General features: G+C 41.1%; 1 long non-coding RNA gene across 1 annotated transcript; it reads left to right on the top strand.

Moving 5' to 3' along the window:
• Positions 1-1,046: 1,046 nt before the first annotated feature.
• Positions 1,047-4,227, top strand: LOC135983842 (uncharacterized). The gene is made up of 3 exons (XR_010601669.1): positions 1,047-1,186; positions 2,620-2,723; positions 3,492-4,227. It is a non-coding gene; the product is annotated as an uncharacterized LOC135983842 (long non-coding RNA).
• Positions 4,228-7,634: the final 3,407 nt, after the last annotated feature.

The raw sequence follows: 7,634 nt of genomic DNA, 5'->3' as shown, positions 1-7,634 counted from the left end.
CAATCCTTGAGGGGGCCTCTTAGGGATCTGAGGCAAAATCAGTACTTGGTCCTGCTAGTGAAGGCAGGGGGCTGGACACAATGACCTTTCAAGGTCCTTTCCAGTTCTAGGCGATACCAAAGAAAACCAGTCAGGGGGCAATAGAGATCTCCTGAAAGTCCATAGAAAGAAGTGGTGATACCTTCACATCATAATAATTTGCTTTTGTGCCTTTGAATATTGTCTCTTTGACAAACTGCCAGCTTTCCTAAACTCCCTGTTCCTTCAGATTTTCTTCCCATGGTGTCTTACCTACCAGTTCTCTTTTAAGAAGCTGTAAGATAAACTAGTCAACCTCCCACTTCAATGTTTTCCATCTCATCTCTGGTGCTTCTCAGCATGTAGGTTTCACCAGCTTAGATTCCCTGATACTTGCAGATCAGTAAGTGAGTGATAAATGGAGTCTAACTCTGCATGAAGAAGCCTCACTTACAGATCCTCACTGAATTTTACCCATTGTGCAAGAATCCTGCTCAATAATTACTAACAAAGAACCAGCCAATTAATTACAATAGCACTCACACTGGATGTATAGAATCCAAAAAATACACAAAATTCCCCTAGGGGGAAAACAAACAAACATGATTTGTGTATAAAAGGAAAGTGATGTTGGCATAGCAATAATTATTTTATTTGCTAAAGCACAAGAGTTCTCATGCCAGCATCAAAATACAAACAACCACGTCAATGCTTGTGAATCTCAAGATGGTTTGTGATGCACTTGACTCAAAATCAAACTACAAGAGAAAATCTATTATTACAAATTGAACTTAATACTTCTAATAAAAGAACATCTAGAGGCCCCAATCAGGTATGGGCCTCCGTTATATTAGATGTTGTAAAAACACACCATAAGAGATAGCTGCTATGTGAGAGAGATGACAAACTTAATACAGACAAAGCACATTAAGTGGATGAAACAGTCAAGTGGAGGAAATGTGGGAGGGAGGACAAGTGTAACAGCAACAGAAGAAACATAAACTGTATTTCTTTTTAAGGATGGAAGTTTCTTTGCCCAGAAAATTGGTTTCCCCATGGAGAGAAATGTTACCACTTTTCTACTGAATCCAAACCTTGGCTGGAGAGTCAAACGGCCTGCTCTTCTCCTGGCTCCAGACTCCTCCTTATAGAAAACAAAGAAGAGCTGGTAGAGTACCTTTCTCTTTGGAGAGCTGCATATTCAAAACAGCCAATAAAAGATTTGTCAGTGAAAAGAGGATTGTGGAAAATGAGATTTGGCTTCATTTGGTACCTTGCTTTATGATGACTTTTTTTTTTCTTGAAGGCTAATTACCTCACACCTCCTCTTCTCTCCCCAGCATTAGAGCCATAACTGAACCATAAATTAAATTAAAAGGCACCTGATGAAAGGCAAAACCCCAATGTCACCAGTACTTTTCATATTCAAGCTACATCTATTAGTGTAGTATAAGAAAAACCTGTACATCACTCTGGGCATTTTTCTCTGTCTCAGAAGTGATCTAGGGGAGGTATTGTCCTCTAGACAAGAGAGTGAATAGAGATTAACCAACAAAGAATGTTGTCACAATTTCTACAGCAAACACTTGTGAAGGAAATGAAGAATGTGATCAGGTTGGTTAATGGGGTTGATCAACCATGTTAGGGCCCTACCAAATTCACGGTCCATTTCAGTCAATTTCATGGTCATAAGATTTTAAAAATCATACATTTAATGATTATAGCTATTTAAGTTTAAAATTACATGATGGTGTAATTGTAGGGGCCCTGACCCAAAAAGGAGTTGTGTGTGTGTGTGTGTGTGTGTGTGTGTTGGGGAGGGGGTCAAAAGGTTATTGTAGGGGGGGATTGTGGTATTGCTACCCTTACTTCTGTGCTGCTGCTGGCAGCAGCACTGCCTTAAGAGCTGGGAAGCTGGAGAGTGGTGACTGCTGGCTGGGATCCAAGCTCTGAAGGCAGAACTGTCGCCAGCAGCCAAGCAGAAATAAAGAAGGCATAGTATGGTATTGCCACCCTTACTTTTGAGCCGCTGCCTGCAGAGCTGGGCCCTCAGTCAGCAGCCGCCATTCTCCTGACCCCCAATGCTGAATGCAGCAGTGCAGAAGTAAGGGTGGCATGGTATGGTATTGCCACCATTACTTCTGCACTGCTGCTGGCACGGTGCTGACTTCAGAGCTGGGCGCCTGGCCAACAACCGCCACTCTCTGGCCACCTAGCTCTGAAAGCAGAGCAGAAGTAAGGGCAGCAATACCGTGACCCACCTAACATAACTTTGTGACCCCCCTGCAGCTCCCTTTTGGGTCAGGACCCCCAGTATGAGAAACGTTCATATACCCTGTGATATCTGTATAGTATAGGGTAAAAGCACACAAAAAAAACCAGATTTCAAGACAGGGAGACCAGATTTCATGGTCTATGACGCATTTTCATGGCCATGAATTTGGTAGGGTCCTAACCATGAAGCTACCTCAGGACATAGGGACCTGTTAACCACACCACTGTACCTGATATCCATACAGTTGTGAAACGAGCAAATACCTGATGTACGTACATCCATGAAATGAGCAGGGAAAGGAATGAACTGGCTTTGTCTTTGTACAGGATTTTATAAGCCCCCTGGCAACTTCTCACTGGATAGGATTGTCACGTGAGAAGACCGACAGATTGTGGATGTGGGTGAACGGTACAGCTTTTTCCACTGACTGGTAAGTTCCAGACACAACTAGAAACTTCTCATTTCAATGAAGTGAATTGACAGTGCTATGACAGAGAGAAACCCAAGCTTCAGTAAAAAGGAGTACAATATGTCATCACTGAAATGTATTTTTAAATTCTATGGGGCAGCAAAGGATGGTACAAGTCAAGGTTGAGGTGTATTGATCAAAAAGCTGGATGAAACATCAAAGGTGGAGGGGAAGCCGGTGCTGCAGGTCAAGAATGAAGTGCATTGGCAATGAACTGAGAGCAGTAAGAATTCAAGAAAAAAAAAAGAATAGAGAGGAGGTTGTGTCATGGCTGAAATGCACTGGCAGTTAAGTGAAAAATTTGCACAGCATGTGATATACTACAGAAGCTCCCTGACTTACACAACGCGTTCCATTCCGGAATGCCTTGCGTAAGTCGAATTTTGCGTAAGTCGGGAATGTATCTCCAACAATTACGGTGGGTGGGGGGAGAACTTATGGAACTTTTTCCATAAGTCCAGATTTCCGTAAGTCGGGTTTGCATAACCCGTGGAGCATCTGCACTCCTGACTCTAGCCAATGCAATTATTCCCTCACATTCATAAATACCAAATTTACTGATGATTTTTTTAAATAATGGCCCCTCTGCTTCTCCACAATTGTTTTCTTCTTATTAAAATTATTTGTTTTTGCCACGTTTAAATTATAGACATTTTAACCTTTGAAAAAATAAGGTAGTAATAGAGATATAACTAGAATGACTTGAAGTAACATTTTATTCTATCATAGGTTTGCAATAAATAAAGGATACATTGATGGGAACTGTGCACTTGTCACAGGTGGAGAACTCTCCTCTGGTCCATGCAAAGATGAAAAGCGCTATATTTGTGAGCAGCTGGTTCTTTGGCCAAAGCCTGACATATCAGCATGAAATGGACCATGGAAATAATAAAATCTGGGGCATCCCAAACACAATGACAAATATCCCCCAATAAATACTACCACTCTCAACTTTCCCTCTTCAGAGGCTACATTTATGCTGTAAAATTATAACACACTTTACTGTGACCACATATTGTTCATGAGTCTGTGTCAAAAGAAGTTGGGAATGGCCACTTAGAGTAAAAAGCAGATAGTTAAATCTGATAAACCATATGTCTTTTGGATAATTGGAGCCAGTCAGAGCCCTCTCACAAGCTGAACCTGGTCTCTTTTTCGTTTTCCAGCTCATTGATAGTTTATTTTAAAATAGTAATTAGTTCACTATCTGGTTCAAATACTTTTCTTTCAATAAATTGGTGAAAAAATCTGATTTAGATGCCACCTTTTATATTTTTTTACTTTGTTGCATTTCATTCAGTCACAGAAAAATTGCTGTAATGAAGCAATACTAATACAAGGACAACATTGATCAAACTCGCAAGTACCTTTTGGGGAAAATAGTTTGAAGGTGTTCTTTAAGAGTATGGTGGGATGAACTGAGATGGATGTGAGGGGCAATCAATATCCATGTCCATGGGGCCAACACAGCAAAGGAAAATTCACCTGCCCCACTCACTCCCCACCTCCCCCTAGCCTCCAGCTTCTCAAATCACTGAGCAAACCTACAAGTGCATCATAAACAAGATGCGAGTAACAGAGAAGCCCTGCTGTGAGCTGTTGTAGTCACCAGGGAAGAGGTTCTCATTCACATCATTGCTGTTACACAAAGTACACAGTTCAGGAGAGGATCCCACTTCTGTACCATATTCCATGGACTGGGCATGGTCAAAAGGGACGTCCCTTAACTTCACCACCTCAAGCCCTGTAAGCTCTGCTTGGTGCCAAGGTATCCTTACACCTCATGACCCAGTCAGTTCCTCTCTGTCCCCACTGGAGAAATGTTCCATTCCAAGAACACTATGGTCTCCCTAGCCCACTTGTTACAAACCTCATGTCCGCTTACCAAAGTGATCCCAATGGTTTACATTTATGCCTACTGCTGTTGAGAATAGACTTTCTTTCAACCGCATTAAATGCCATGTGGTCCCAAACCATCCCAATTTGAATGATTTTAGAGTCACTGTGGACGAGCTATGGGTCAAGAAGCCCTCCCAATAATTTCCGTTACAGAAGAGTTGCCTTTCAAAATTTTCCAGAATCCTCTGCTTCTCAATATTGTGCTGGGAAAGATGGGATAGGTACCTATAAGGCACTGCAACATACAGAATTTAGAGCAGTGGTCCTGGAGATGCAGGAGAAACCTGCAAACAGGCAGCAGCAGCATGAATGTAGTGGAGATGCTGAACCATTTGTGTTTAAACCATTTCTACCCTACCCATTTGATAACTAATGTCTCAATTCCAAAGTGTAAATATCCTGTATTTTTGTGAAATATTGTCTATGCGTAATGGAGCTGATCCTCTCTGTTATTGCTGTTGTGGTGCCTCTGGTTTCCTGTAAGGTACAGTGACCAGATTAGCAGCATCAGTTACAGTGTGAAGCTCTGCACAGTGGAAATAGCTATAAACGACTATGTTGGAAGTATTGGTTGGTTGTTTTTTGTCTGATTTGGGTTAGAGTATATGAAGAATCAGAATCTGAGAAATGCAGAAAACACTGCAGAAGGGCCCTTCAAACTGATTTTTTTGCACCTTCCACTTTCTAATGTTTACTGTTGCACTTACACAAACACATACACATTAAAATGTTGAATTGGTTTTGTAAACAAATATGAGTTAATGTGGAGATAAAAGTTTAGAATTTTACTTTTCTTCACCTTCTTATTTGTATCTTGTTCTGAGTGTGCTGGTCAGGGTGCAGGGCTTCTGATGGATACTTCCTATGTGACATAACTGGATGCCTTCAAACAGCATTCTTGTTTCTACTGCTGGTGTTGGCGACACTAGAAAAAGAGGAGTCGATGGCTTCTCTCCCCTGGGTACTTAAATACAAGGAAGGAGTAGTGGAGCAGAACCAGAATTGTTTCCAGCTTGAGAGAGAGACAACATATGTTCACTTTGATATCTTTCCTTTTTCAATTTTCTCACCAAAAATTAGCTGAAATATAACAATTTTGCAACATGATGAGGCAAACATTCGTTCTCTGTTTAAAACTTCAGGCTTTTTCTTTTGTTAAGATTATCTGTGGAGTGGATCCACATCCCTCCTGGATAGTGAAAGTTAGTTGGAGCTCACAGTTCTAATACTGAGGAAAGTTCTCAATGCCTCAATCTGAGAGAGAAGGACCCCACCATCATTATGTGTGGGAAGGTTTGTCTTAATATAACCTTCTCTTCATATGAACAACTTGACTGAGTACCAGTTTGCAATAAACCTCCCCTTTGTGGGATAGGCAATAAGACCTTCATCTACTCTCAACATGCTCCTGGGATTCACTGTTCTTTCATTTGTACTGAGCATGATTCCTAGCTTCATACATCTTGAACACCAGACAGGACACAGGAACAACATTTTCATTAATGAATTGGATGATGGAGTGGAGAGCGTGCTTATTAATTTGTGGATAACACCAACAGGTTGCAAGCATCTTAGAGGACAGGCTTAGAATTCAAATTAGCTTCAGAAATTGGAGAATTAGTATGAATCAACAAGATGAAATTTGGTGTTAGTACTGCAGAAAAGGATCTTGGGGTTGTAATCAATCACAAATTGAATATGAGTCAGCAATGTGATGCAGTTGAGAAAAAGCCTGCTATCATTCTGGGTGTGTTAACAGGGGTGCTATATGTAAGGCATGGGAAGTAATCATCCTGCTATACTTGGCACTCAGGAGGCTGGAATAATGTGTTGAGTTTTGGGTGCCACACTCTAAGAACATGTTGACAAATTGGAGAAAGTTCAGAGGAAAATGACAAACATTATACAAGTTTAGAAAACCTGAGCTATGAGGAAAGGTTAAAATAACTGGGTATCTTTACTCTTGAGAAAAGAAGACTGAGGGGGGACCTCATAAGATTCTTCAAATATGTTAAGGGCTGTTGGACTTTGATCAGTTTTTCTCCTTGTCCTTTGAAGATAGGACAAGAAATAATGGGCCTAATCTGGAGTAAGGGAGGTTTAGGTTAGATATTGGGGAAAACTTTCCGAGTACAAGGACAGTTAAGTGCTGGAATAGGCTTCTAAAGGAGATTGTGGAATCCCTGTCATGGGAGATTTTTAAGACCAGCTTAGACAAACACGTGTTAGGGATGGTCCAGGTGTACTTGGTCCTGCCTCAGATTCTTCCACTGTATTAAGATGAAAGGCAACAATTGCTAGCGACTCCATATTAAGAAGAGTTGTCAGAGAATTCAGCAAAGGGTCTCAGAGACAGCAGGATGGTGTGCTGTCTCCCTGGACCAAAGACACAAGATTTATCTACAAGATTGGACAGGATTCTGAATTCATCTGGCAAATCTCCACTGCTGATGGACATTGGAACCAACAACATAACATCGTGTGGAACTACCCAGATTATAAAATATTTCAGGGATTTTGGAAGGGAATTAAAGGAGAGGAAATTCCAAGTGATTTCAGAGGTGCTACTGGTCCAATGAATGAGAGAAAGCAGCAGACAAAATATACTAGAGGTGAACTGTTGGCTGCTCAACTGGTGTGAAGCTGAATTTTAGTTTTGTGGAACACTGGGTCACATTCCAGTGCAAGAGGAGACTGCATGAATGAGATGGTTGCATCTCAGATGAAGTGGGGCTGAACTTGGTTGGAGACTAGGTCAAGCTGCCAGGAGAGAATTAAATTAATAAAGTAAGCAGAAGATGCTCAGGGTGCATATGTTGTAGAAAGTCAAAACTAACTAGAACCAAATCTTGCAGAACCCCATTAGAACCGCCCATGTTCAGGGATGATTCCCCCTGACAACTAGTTTTTTGAGAAATGTCAATTAGCTAGGTCTTAATTCATTTAGCTTATGCTTTATTGGTACGCTATAGT

Source organism: Chrysemys picta, chromosome 1, assembly GCF_011386835.1.
Source record: "Chrysemys picta bellii isolate R12L10 chromosome 1, ASM1138683v2, whole genome shotgun sequence".
Classification (NCBI taxonomy): domain Eukaryota; kingdom Metazoa; phylum Chordata; order Testudines; family Emydidae; genus Chrysemys; species Chrysemys picta.
The sequence above is the reverse complement of the archived record's forward strand: the minus strand, read 5'-3'. Positions and strand labels throughout refer to the sequence as shown.